Below are 13872 nucleotides of genomic sequence, written 5' to 3'. Positions count from 1 at the left end.
TTTATGATTCTGTGGGACTAAGAATCTTGAAGTAATATTTCTACTCTGCCTGATAATGATTGTGCAACCTCCCCAGATGGTAGTCAAATCATCTAACAGATGAGAGAAGTTTTATTACATCTGAATGGTATTTTTCCTTCCATATGCCAGCTCAAAAGTTTCTTTATATTTACAGAAAGCTCTAGTTATGATAGCTCTAATGCCTCCAATGTATTCAAAGAAACCTGCCAATCCCTATTGGTCCTAACAGGACAGAAAACTTTAAGCCTTGCAAACCTGACCTTGCAAGCCATTAGATAATGCAGCACACAGCATGGTCTAGCCCACAAATGGCTTCCTTTGAAACAGAGAATCACAGTTGTGTTTTACTGAAGTTTTCACTGGGATGATTACAATTTAAAGATGATTTTTGTGGACTGATGTGTTTTTTTTTTTTTAGCTCAGTGCCTTTGTTGAGCACTCTTTGCAGCAAATGGTATCTATTAGCTACTGTAAAATCCTGTTTCAACATCCTTTCACACTGTGTCCTGCCCAGTTCTTATAAAACACATACATACAATGGGATTTACTGGTGATGGTAAAAGGTTAAATCATAACAGCTCTTACTGCTCCACCCATTACAGTTCCCTAAATTCTACATTGCATCATTCCTGGGCAATAACAAGGACTCGGGGTCTAGTAATCTCTTAATGCAGGGCTCCTTAGTCTCTAGAACAGTTCAGCACTGTAGCCCTGATGGAGTTATCAAAATAATACACCTTCAGCTGTGAAATGCATACAGCAGAGCCTGCAGGCATACTCAAAACTTGCCTGTTGGATCAAGGCCAGCCTGGAAGTCAAGGACAACAGCTTCTAGAGACTGTTCTCAGGCACCAAAACCTGCTTTCCTGCTTAACTCTACATATTTAACAGAGGCATTGTAATTATGATTGTGGTCACACTTGGCTTCTTTGTAATCATCAGAGAAAGACCAAAGTCTGAATTATTCTCTAGAGATGTCTATTATTTCTACAACATTGCTCACTGTAAAGGGAACCTAAAGAAACTCAGATTTTTCTTATTGGTGCCTAAAGTTTTGAGAGAAGAATGTCAGTTCAACAGAGATCTATGTGTGGGATTCATTATGTAGGCAAGAGATGTTTTTACATCCCCCTTCTACTTCTTTACTGCAGGAACTTGATCACAAGCATCACCACAAGATGCTTTCAGCTGCATGCTACATGGAACATTCTCAACCTCTGCTCCTGGAGCTGCTTGTATGTTTAACAGTGCACTGATCAGAGGGATGCCAGTCCTGCTGGTGAGCAGGACATTTCATGGTAGTATGGGATATACAGGTTTAAGACCCTTCATTTGGGTAAATGGAGAACAAGTCTCTACCTACTGCCTTACAAGAGGGCTAGGTGAATGTCTGTTTCTGTGACAAAAGCCAAACTGACAGGCACCTAACTCCAGGAAAAAATAGAGATTATTTTTCAAGTTTAGAGGTAATATCAGAGATAGGTACCTGGTTGGTATCTGAGGGCCCCAGCTTCTAGCACTTATTTCTGTGCCAGAAGTGAATTGTGAACCCAAATAACTTAGGGACTGCTGACCACTATGCAGGAAAAATGTCTAATAGGCCTTAAAAAATGAGCCTAACCTTGACCACATTCCCCATTTTGGCTCTATGAAGAATTTAGTGCCCTTAGCATCTCTGTACACCACACACACAAGTACACCCCTAACGTTACCGCTCTGTGTGTGGCTTGTAGCTTTTCACTGTCTAGCTCAGTTCAAAACAATACAGTGTAGAAGAGACCTTTTTGAATTGTGGTGTGTAAGCTAACTTGTGCAATTTCAGATAGTTTGAGTGGGACAGCTGTGAGATAGCAGTTATAACGGGGTGAATGGAAGCATCCCTGAAAACATAGAGGGGAAAGGCAAATGGAAAGCTGGAGCCAGGAGGGAGCTGACAATCTTCCCACATGTTACATGCAGAAAAAACACAACCATCCTCACTTAAGTGCTCTTGGTGGACTGGTCTGCACCTCCTGGGGTTTAAATGCCTGGCTTCAAAGAAATATTCTTAATGTGACTAAATACCTGCTACAAATACAAATTTGTAAATGAGATTAAAAGGGTCAGAAGCAGGAACTTCTAAATGTTTGGTAACTATATCTAACTGTCTAGAGAGCCTGAGGGACTATAATGAATCTGTAAAACAAGTTAACACCTGCTCCTCACACTTCTGTTAATTAAAATTCAGAAGAGATCCAAGTCATTGAAATGAGTGATCTGTCACTCCACAGGAGCCAGTCTGGAGAGGGGCGTCTGTCTAGACAACCCTGCAATTACCACATTTTGTATCTGCTATGCCATCTTCCATACACCTCCAGCCTGGGCACTTGGGTTATTTCCTAAGGCATGAAGGAGAGAATATCAGCCCTCAAGTTCACAGTCATTTCTAGTCTTGACTAGACAAACTCCAGACAATCTGTTTTGATAGTGGGGAGGTCAATACAAGTGCAGAACTGCCTATAAGCTCTCAACCTCCAAATGACAGCGCCACCATCTCAACACTACAGAATATGGTCCTGCAGTTACTGGAAAAGAGTCAGTGCAGTAGCACAGCCCAACCTTTGGCAAGAAAACTGACTGCCATATGCCAGACAAGGGCAGCACTTGTACATCTAGCAAGACTTCTCGTGTTCAGAAGAGATGCTACCTGAGGTGGATTTGCTTCAGTTTATTCCACTTGGGAATTTAAGATCTAGCCTTGCTGCGTCCACCATAATGAGGTCTCTACCTCTTTTTGGGGCTTGGGGAAGCTGGGATGGTCCTGTCCCTTTCAATCCTCCTGACCACACATTTTCTGGGATGTTTTTAACTGAAAACGCCACACTGACTATTTGTTGCCTGGTTCAAGGCTGTCACCTCTGCTGAGCCAAGGCTTTCTATGTAGACCACAGAAGATCTGAGGAGAAAAGTCCTATAGAACATTTAATGGTTTGACAGTAATTCAGCCACAGACACGTTGCTGAAGTGAAAAGCATGGCTAATGTCCAAGTGGCAGTGCACTGCAATATAAAATGAAAGAAAAATCAAGCCTTGATTTACGAGTGCTCTGGTAAAAATGCTATGACACAACACTGGTAGATTTTAAATAGGGATTTGAGTCTTCAAATCTTTCACCAAGTAATATTGAAGGATCTAGACTTTTTTTTTGTTTCAGATGGAATATTTGTGGGATTTTTTCTCATCAACAATATTGATGGCAGTGCAGGTTGGAATAGAAATCTGAGGTCCAATCCTGGCTTGTTCACGCATAATATCTTGTTACTTTTGAAGAAAATAGAGATCTCCAGCAGAAATTCTCCGTATCTTTCCAGGTTATTTGTGACAGATTTAGAGATAACTGTTATGAAAGCACCTAAGAAAATGCCCTGTTATGGTCACATATTCAACTGTAATCAATGCATCTGCTTCCTGGATCCATAAATATTTTATGGCCACCTAGCCAAGAATGCACATAACGCTGTGTCTTGCACACAGGTATAATATGTGGATCTGTTCATGTCTAGACTCCTTTTTCCAATTGGTTACATTTTTGTTTAAAAATATCCCCAACAAGATCCTTCAGATGGTCAGAAAATGACAAGCTTCAGAAGCCCAAAGTTCTTCAGATTTGCTCGTGCTTTACTTAGGTACACATGCTTTATGACCATGACTGCATGCAAGGAATTAATGGATTCTCCTGGCACATCTTGATGAATCCTGCAAACAAGTAATTGTCGTCCTCTTACAAAAGCATTCCCAGTCTTTTCCTTTTCCTGCCTTACTTTGAATATTTCTTATTAAAATCTTTCAGCCTTTGTTTTCCACTTCCATAATTTTTCCTGAAATCTTCATCTCCCCTTCCACCTCCATTGTCTCTGAACAAGTGACAAACCTCATTTTCCAATCTCCATACATCACTTTAGCCTGCTGACTAGTATCCAGTTCTGATGAAGCTGTGATCTCTATCAGCTGTATTTTGGTGAAGGCTTTGTGAGCAAGACAATGTGCCTGTGTTTACACAGGCCCACTGCATAACTAAAACCTGTTAGAAGCAAAAGTTGTAAGTCTAAAATTAAAATAAGGTGGGAATGCATTTCAGTTTTTAATTTTCTCTTACAAGATCCATCACTTCCTTCATCTCCCTCATTTTATTTTCCAGCTAATTAATTTCATCAAATTCTTATTTTCATAGAAACGTGTCCTACCTGTCCATTTGTCTTCCATGCCCTGTGCCTGTATAGGCAAAATTAAATTTACACACCCATGTCCTCCTTTTTAGCTGATCCTAATACGGGGACAATGTACTAAAGGAAGGAAAGTTTTGTTTTGTTTAGGTGGAGACCCCTGATTTAAATAGGTGGAGCTGTATTCCCGTAACATGGCAGATTTGGGGATTTGGGATTTGGTGAGTAAATTGCACCAACTCTCACACTCACACATGCATAAGTGGTCTCAGGAGTCATACTGTAAAGCAGTCCCCCTTGTAACACATCACCTCAGCATAGAGCTTTAAGGGTCTTAAAGCTTCTATAAAAAAGTTGTTTCTATAGTTCCTGGCCACTTTCTGAAAGTGACAGATTCTGCAGCTAGGGAGTAGTTTAACAGCTGATTATATATATTTTTAAGCCCATTTGCTTATTTTTGTAAGGCAGGTAAATTTAAAGTCAATATACAGCCCTTCTATAGCCACAAATAATACAATGAGCCTTTGTTCTCCAATATTGCAGCAGGGACACTTACTGTTAAGTTTATATGATGTAAATATAGTCTGATATAACTTGATTCACCATTTATTTTTCTGCTTTATTTATACTGTACAGGCAGTGCCACTTATTCATTGAAAGTAGCAACAGATATAAAATAGAGAACATATGGAATATTTGCAAGCTCTGAAGTTTGTATCATCAGATTTGATAATATGTTTCTTTCCATTTTGAATACATATGATTCACTTAACATTTTGTATTTAGGCTTCCCTTTGAGCTATGCTGCATTAGTTTTTGCCTTCACCAGTTTCTATAAGAGTACAAGTAATTTTTATTGGTAAAGATATGTGATTGGTATTTACACTCTGCCCTTAAATTCAGCTTATATTTTTTGTTTTGTCTTTGTCAGTGTATTCTTGTATTCAGTGTATCTCAATATCTACATTTACCATAAAGAGACATTAGTGTTAGCATTGCTAACAATATCATCTTCAATCTCAAATGTAAAAATAAAAAGAGTACATAATTTCTTCATAACTGTGATAATATAAAATTTGTGACAGCTACAATAAACCAAAATATATTGACTTTCCTTTCATGTATTTTTGCACCTGAATCACATTGTCAAGCTCCCTCTACAGTCATGAAATTTTTTAATCACAGGTGCACATTAAGTTATACTTCAAAGCACAAGTCATGTATCACCAAGTCAGTCTCAAAATCTTTCCTGTTAAATGCCCTATATTATTGGCCAGCATGCTATGATATCCTCTATAGCCTGAGGATGAGATAAACAGGAAGTGCCCAGAGATACTAGATTTGCATGCTAACCAAGTCAGCTGTGTGATAATAAAAATAGAATACTTTGTTCCAACAGATATGGACATGTAACAAGCCTTGGAAAACACAACATGAAGTAAAGATCTAAAGATAGTAACTTCTGGAAAACAGGCTTATTATCCCTTTTTTTGGTGTGGACCAGGCCTGCTGTATATCATCATGATGTTTGTCCATGACCAAACGGACTCTCTTGGATCCTTGCAGATAACACCTCCCAGAGTGCAGCTGAAGAGGATGTATGTTCCATTAAAACACAGATAATGGGATGTCTGGCACTGGAAAATAATTTTGAGGAATAACATAAAGCTTATGCTCCAAGTTCATTATCCAAAAATATTTCCTAATCACTTCTGCAGAAATAGTCATAAATAATAATAATAAAAAAAAAAAATCAGGGACAGTAATGAAGCACCTGTCAGGCTCTCACATGCAAAAGTACCAAGCACAGCTGGGGCAGTAGTGAGCCCAAGCAAATTCTAATGAAATTGCTGAAGATAATTAGAAAATAAAATGGATTGTATTTACAGAAATTAGAAATTAAAGGACTTGATGGTCCTGATTGTTGTCTTTCACTACCTAAAAGGCAGGAAAATTTTGAATCACAACATAGCTGAATTTTCTGAGCAATAACAGAGGTTGAAAGCATTTGCTGTGAGTGTATTGAAACTGTAGAAATATGCTTCTTTCTAGACAGAAGATGTCATTAACTTGGTTTTGAGGCTGTAAATAATTTGTTCATTCAGGAGAGAAACTTAATACTGTGTGCACTATTAAAAACAGATATTTATGGCACCGTGACACTTAATTTTACAGCTGTGTTTGTGAACTCCTTTACACTTTGTCTAGGGAATCTTTCACATACCCTAGGAACTGCAACAAGACAGAGATTCGAGGCATCTGGGCAGCAGCCTTGTCTCTGCAGGATGCTATAGAATGGCAGAGGGAGTGACAGATTGCCCAGCTCCACTGTGGGAGTCAGGATTAATCACTGCACTTTCGAGGTACTCAGACACTTCCATCAGAGGTGTTTATGAAGTCCTGGCATCACCTGGATGCTCCAGGGCAATACTGGGCCATGGACCCCTGCTTGTCTCTTCCAGCAAAGACTACCTGGCTGCATCATCTTCTGAAAGGCATTGGGGTGCAGGGTGCCTTGTCCTATTCTCCAGGATGAACCTGAGGCATGACTGCTGCTGCCCATGCCATGCTAAGGAATATTGATGTCTCCTCACTCCTTTTACTCCTCAAGAGTAGGGGAAATTGTAGATTCTTAAGCTCCACACTGACCCCATTTTCACTGGTGGTCACTGGAGGTTTTTGCAGCTGTTGAGCAGCTCAAACATCTCAGAACACAGGAGTAAAAGGAAATTTTCAAATAAAGAATTATAAGCACAATAGGAAACTACCAGTGGGAAAGGCATAAAAAAAAATTTAAAAAATCTTAAACCAACTCAAATTATTTCCTTTTATTCCCATGGCTTTAACTTTTGCATGATTTAGATCAATGCTATTAGAAGGTTGCTGAGATGTTAAACCCCAGCTATTCTGATAACTTGCCAGTTTAGCAGAGTTCAATTAGCTGGGGACAGCCTAAACCCTGTAGACTTTGGCATCTTGCCCACGGCTACACACATTTTAAACCACAACTACCCCGCCTTGTGCAACAGTAGAGAAATATCACAGCTGCAGGAGTATAAGAAAGGTAAGGTTTCCAAAGCTGAAAGACTTTCTTTGACAACAGTGTTAAAAGGTTGAGGTGGGTTCACATACTCCAGTGCCAGGGCCAGTCAAAAAAGAAAAAATTGTTAGAAAAAGAGAAGAAGGCGATCACTGAGGAGAGGAAATAAGGAAGTGGCTCAGGAAACAGGTAACACTGACCTAGCAAGACTTAGTCAGATTCGAAGAAGGATTTGATGTTTGTCATCTAACCCAACTAAAAATTTTGACAGTCTTATGAAACCTGCAAGTGCAAGACATCCTATAGCCATCTGACGTTAAAGTGAACATTTACGAAGGGACAGAATGCTTTCTTACTAGGGAGTTTGTCACACCTTGATTTTTAAGATCTGCAGTGCTCATTTACCAGTGAAGAGATATAATTTTATATGGGCCTTGGGTTATCCACAATGTAACTGTATAAGGTTTTAATTTTTTAATATTTTGCATTTTTTTCATTCAAAAAGTACTAAGTAGAAAGGGGGCAAGAAGTATAATAAGGATTATTGGGAATATAAAGAAAAAATGCTGAGACACAAAAGATTAAATTCATGCACTGAAATGGGAAAGATATTGAAATTGGGGGCGGGGGAAATATGTAATTAATTATCTGAATTTGGAATGTTTTAAATGCTGTCCTATAACTTGAAAGGCTCTTAACTTGAAAAAGTAGGCCATTAATTTCTTCCATCACCACTACACCATGGGTAGAAAGGTGACCTTGTAGGTAAATTCACATGTATGGTGCAAGTTGTCTGACCACTGGAACAAATGCTTTGCAAATTAGGCACAAATCCATTACTTGATGAATGAGAAGATAACAAATAGAGCTTTGTATTGCGACAGTTACAGAGTGGATTCTTGTTTCTATCATTATCCTCACTCAAATAAGTAACTCATTAGAAATTGAATTAGCAGTAAGAAACCAAGGACCTGATCATGGATTTGATGATGATGCACCCTCTGACGTCAAAAAATTAAATAGGGCCCTGACTGTCACTTCTCTCATCATGGGATGGCAACAGTTCTGTGTGTGTGAATCATGTCTCTATTAGGAGATGTAACAAAATCATCTATGAAATGGTCCTGTAGAAAGTGTTAATGCAAATTATCGGTTGGGGTGGGAATATAAATTGTGCTCCTAGGGGAGCAGTTCTTCCTTCTTCCTCTACCTGTATTATACCTAATATTCAGTGACCTCTTTGGGAGCAAGCATGCTGCTTCTGCGCACACCAGGAACATGCATAAGCACACACAACAGTACCTTATCCTGCTTATCTCAGGAAATTCTGTATAAGGCTTACACATACATCAGCAAAGCAGTGGTATTACATCCTCAGGGGAGACTGATTTAGAACTAAATAAGGAATACCTCCAGATGTCCCCTGTGCACTGAAGCAACTTGGATTCTTCCATGCACTTGAGCTACTCTTTTCACCACGCTACACAATTACCTCCTAGAAGTTCTGCAACACCAGCCAGCAGCACCTACGCTTGATCTAAAAAACAAACAAAAAATTATTTTGCTTTAAGTACAAAGAATACATTAAGCAAACTTTAAGCCAGTGAAAAATTCCTTTTTTCCTTATGTCCTGTGTAAAGACATAATGAAAAAGAAAGGTAAGAATATTTCTCATCATCATCAAAACAACCAGGGAAATTCATTGACACCATACAGGCACACTGTTATCAAATACAATTTTACTACTAATTTTAGCTTTAAGTAAAGTGAAATCCAAATTAATAAGTGGATTTTATTCTCACATCTTTCACATCTTTGGAGCCTTTACAGCATTCTCTTGGTAAATTTTACTTAATAATAGTATGCTGAAAATATCACCCTGGAGTAACTCTAGAAAATACCTACATTTAGATGGTCCATGTCAAGAAGAGAATTTGCTAAGGGCACTTTAGAGGAAACTCACACCTAGTCACAGGATTCCCCCAAAAATGAGCAATTCTCAAGCACTCATGTAATTATTGGTAAGCCCAGGACACTGTCTCTAGATTTGTGACCACAGGAAACATCAGACTCTAAAATCAGACTAAGTCCTCTCTTCCTAAGCCCCAGCTTTCTGGCAGCACATCACCAGTCGATGTAGACTGCCAGAAGACCTGCTCAGCAATTGGCTCAGCAACCATCTGGAGTTATGGGCTCCAGAAAGCTTAGTTTTCTTCTGAATCCCTCGTCAATAACAGAAGGGATTGTGAGAAGCATGCATGTCCTTTCCTCACCTTCCAGGTGCTACTTCTCCCTTTTTTATTATGTATCCATGCACATAGAAAAAGTGATTCCATATGCTGTGTTGTGCAGCTATAAATATGATATTCAGACATAGCTTTGGAACCATCACATGTTTGTAAGGCCTGTTTGTGAAGTCTCCATCTGACATGTGACTACTGGATGCATTTTAATTGCTGTCCCAGTCATTTGTGAACTCAGCACGCTATGTCTGAATCAGCAACAGTGTGTACTTTCAAGTATAAATTTTACAATGAGTAACAGCAATAATGTTAAACCTCTGACAAGGGGCAGAGGGATCTTGGAAGGTCATGTAGGGCAGAAGGAGCATGTTTGTTTTCCTCTCCTAACTTCCCTTCTACTGCCAACCTGACCTTATTGAAGTCCTGAGACTTCTCTACAGACAATCCCCTGGCAGAGAGATGCTGCACTGTGAGGGAGCACTGCACTAAGAGCACGAGGACTCCTGCCCTGAAGTCCAGGGACTCTGCACATCTCTCCTCATGTCCCTTCTCACTGAGGGGCAGTACTCTCACTACCCCCATGGTGCAATGGCTCTGCTTGGGTACCACTATTTTGCCAACGAGGTTCCTTCAATGCAAAGACTTGGCAGTTCTGCATTTCCCAGAGTGATGACACATTGTGCAGCCAAGCACTGGGGGGGATTGAAAGCGTGCTTTTGGTATTAGAACTACAGATTTTGAGCTTGGTCACCACATGTGATAAATGTCATAGCTGAAGGGATAACCTGATAAGATTTTTCTCTGCTCATTTTTATAAGATAACAGGATAATGGCCACATTGTATGTATAGGTAGGATAATGCAGTTTGTTCTGTCTTATTCATGTCTCTGCTGGGCATAAGAAGTTCCAGGAGAAGAGAAATAATTTGAACAAAGCTTTCAAAAGGGGAGTCTTGTTAAGGAGAAGTTAACTTTGTATGTGCTTACATCTAATAAGACAACAAACTTTGATTATAGTGAAAGCACTAGCCACTATATTTTTAAAGAGATAATTGGTCTATCTCTGAAGTATGTTATCTTTAAAGTGAAGCTTATTCATGCCGATTCTGCACAACAGAGTATTTCTTTATATATTAGTGAAACATATATATTAACACATATAGGTACATATATGTATGCATGTATGTATGTATGTAGTTGACCCTGTCAGGATCGCACTAATGTCCATTAAATATTAAATTAATAAATGTCCCATCAGGAAATACAAACCTGCTTAGACACATTTCCCTTTTTTTTTTCCTTTTATCGACATTTGAATTTCTTCTTTTTAAAATAAAAAAAAATGTGGGCATTTTAGTGTGAATGGCCACAGATAGCCCTACCAGGGCCAGAGAAAGCAAGATAAGCAGAAAGTCAAATTTATCTTCCCTAATTTATGGTAAGTTTTGTTCACTGAATCTTGGCACTTGACCTTGGCTTGGATTCTGCTTCACTGTCTCTGCATCCCACTCATGCTGCTGTCTGTGATGGAGTGAATGGTCTTCCAGCAAAGAGGCCTCTGAAGCATCAGTGAATTAGAATTACAGCCTTCAGAAACATTTGACAAATTATAATAAATTTTGGGAGATCAGCAAGGCATTTCTAAATTGTTTCCCTCTGCTGCTTTGCAAAGCACAGAATGTGCCAAGTAAAGTGTTTGCCCTTCCACTCCATTGGTATCCAACTGACCTGCATACAGACACAGAGCTCTAGACTAACAGAAACACTGCTGTACGTGCTGCCTTTGACTAGGGAAGAGAGTATTGCTGCAGGGAATAAAGCAGAGAGACAGTGCAAAGAGCAGGCAAGAAGCTAAAGCGTAGATGGGCAGAGGATGGGAATCTGGTGGGGAATCCGGCTGTGACAGCAAACGGGGAGTGGTTTTAAGGGAAACAGATGGGAAGAAAGGCAGATGGGAGATTAGGATTCAAACACGTAGTAACCCAAACTTTTTAAAATCAGATTGTCATGGAAAAATGTAGTTAGCTTCCAGTCACTCCTAGAGATTGAATTGGATGATCTCAAGAACTCCTTTACATTAAGTATTACTTTTTATTTAGCATCAGCCCTCCAAATTGCAAGTGTTTCACTCTACAATGTATAGGATCAAAGGGTTTCCCTAACTAGACAAAGATGATTGTAGCAAAAAATGTACATAAAATCAGATCCCCATGAGAACCCAACAGAAAGGTAATTTATTTATTTAAGGGGCCATATAGGAAATGCTACAAATAAGATTGGACTTATTTTAAATCAATATTTTTAATAATTCAATCTTACATTGCTATTTGTATATAAAATTCTGTAGCTACTATATAAAAATTTACATATAAGAATTTAGAACTAAAATATCTATAATAACTTTAATAAATTAAAAATAAAAAAAAAAACAGCACCAACAAAATCAAAACAAACAAACAACCATGGAGAAGAAACTTGTTTAAAGAAACTGCAGGAAAAAATAATTTCCGAGTGGATGATAAATTCATACAGCAGATAAAGCAGCACATAAGGAATCCATGTCTGCTACAGCAAGGCTCTGAATTAACTTTAGAAGATGGAGCCAGGAAGCAGCAAAGAGGATAAAATAACTCAAGTGTCCTGAAATAATTAGGTAATTCCCTGACACAGCCCATGCATTTTGGCTGGTTCAGGCCTGTTTCATGACTGGTTCCCTGTGTTCCAATGTCCCTCACTCTGGTCTAAGTTCCTCTGCAACCACAAGCAGATGTTCTCTAGACTAAAATTCAGAACAGAGAAAATAAGTTATGTTGAAAAGTTTAAATAACTAGTGGGATCATTACCAATCTGCCCAGAGTTGATGATGCTTTGGAGACGCTTTGAGAGCAGATACATAAGCATGAAGTGGGAAGGAGGCATCATTTTACAGATCTAAATCGACCACAGATTGTGCTCTTAAAACATCTCTGCACCATGTTCATGGGGAAAAAGGCAGGGAAAACAGCACATCTACGTGATTATTTCCCAAGATGTTGTACTCATAAAAATGTTCATTTGTCATTGAGATGATTTATTGTGTTCTTCACTTGGAGCTATTGTCAGTCCACAAGAGCTATTTCACTAATTTACAACTGTGGCAAATCAAAGTTTTACAGATCTGTCATTTTATCCAGATTATTTTAGTGCAGGTGTTTTGCTTACACAGAAGGTAGCAGCAATATATTGTGATCAAAGAGGACTTGAAAGTCCAGAGTGCCAACACCAGCCCTCCATCAGGTGCTAGCTGACTCACTGGCTTTTAATGTGTAACTAAGGGCTAGCAATCGAGGTAGCTGTTGATAAGCCCGTCTCACTGAAGTTAACAGGAAAGAGCAAATGCCGTCCGAATGAATACTGATGCTGACTCAGTTAACGCTGCTAAAGCATTAGAAAATTTGAATAAAAAGTGTAGGGAATGTTATGATTTATTAACATCTCTCTCATTCCTGTGGATTAAATCACTGCAGACCTACGGGCTCCTTTGCCCTCAGCTCCGCTCTGCCGCGTCCGGTCCCCGCTACAGCCCTCGCAGCCGCTTTGGGCGCCTCGCAGCCCGAGAGGCAGCACCGCAGAGGCGCGGCGGTGCGGAGCCGTGCGGGGCGGTGCAGGGCGGTGCGGAGCGGTGCGGGGCCGTGCGGAGCGGTGCGGGGCGGTGCGGAGCCGTGCGGGGCGGTGCGGAGCCGTGCGGAGCGGTGCGGGGCGGTGCGGAGCCGTGCGGGGCGGTGCGGAGCGGTGCGGAGCCGTGCGGGGCGGTGCGGGGCGGTGCGGAGCCGTGCAGAGCGGTGCGGGGCGGTGCGGGGCCGTGCGGAGCGGTGCGGGGCCGTGCGGGGCGGTGCGGAGCGGTGCGGCGGTGCGGGGCCGTGCGGGGCGGTGCGGAGCGGTGCGGAGCGGTGCGGAGCGGTGCGGGGCGGTGCGGGGCCGTGCGGGGCCGTGCGGGGCGGGGCGGTGCGGAGCCGTGCGGGGCGGTGCGGAGCGGTGCGGGGCGGTGCGGAGCCGCGCGGAGCGGTGCGGGGCGGGGCGGAGCGGTGCGGGGCGGTGCGGGGCGGGGCCGTGCGGGGCCGTGCGGAGCGGTGCGGAGCGGTGCGGGGCGGTGCGGGGCCGTGCGGGGCCGTGCGGGGCGGGGCGGGGCGGAGCCGTGCGGGGCGAGGCGGGGCGGTGCGGGGCGGTGCGGAGCGGTGCGGGGCGGTGCGGGGCCGTGCGGGGCGGGGCGGAGCGGTGCGGGGCGGTGCTTTGTGCAGCGGAGCCCTCGCCGCGCCCCCGCCCGGCCCGCCCCGGCCCGCCCCGGCCCCCGGGCGGCCAATGCACGGGCTGGGAGGCACAGCCGGGGA

This window comes from Anomalospiza imberbis, chromosome 5 (assembly GCF_031753505.1).
Source record: "Anomalospiza imberbis isolate Cuckoo-Finch-1a 21T00152 chromosome 5, ASM3175350v1, whole genome shotgun sequence".
NCBI lineage: Eukaryota > Metazoa > Chordata > Aves > Passeriformes > Viduidae > Anomalospiza > Anomalospiza imberbis.
This window is presented reverse-complemented; position numbering follows the sequence as displayed.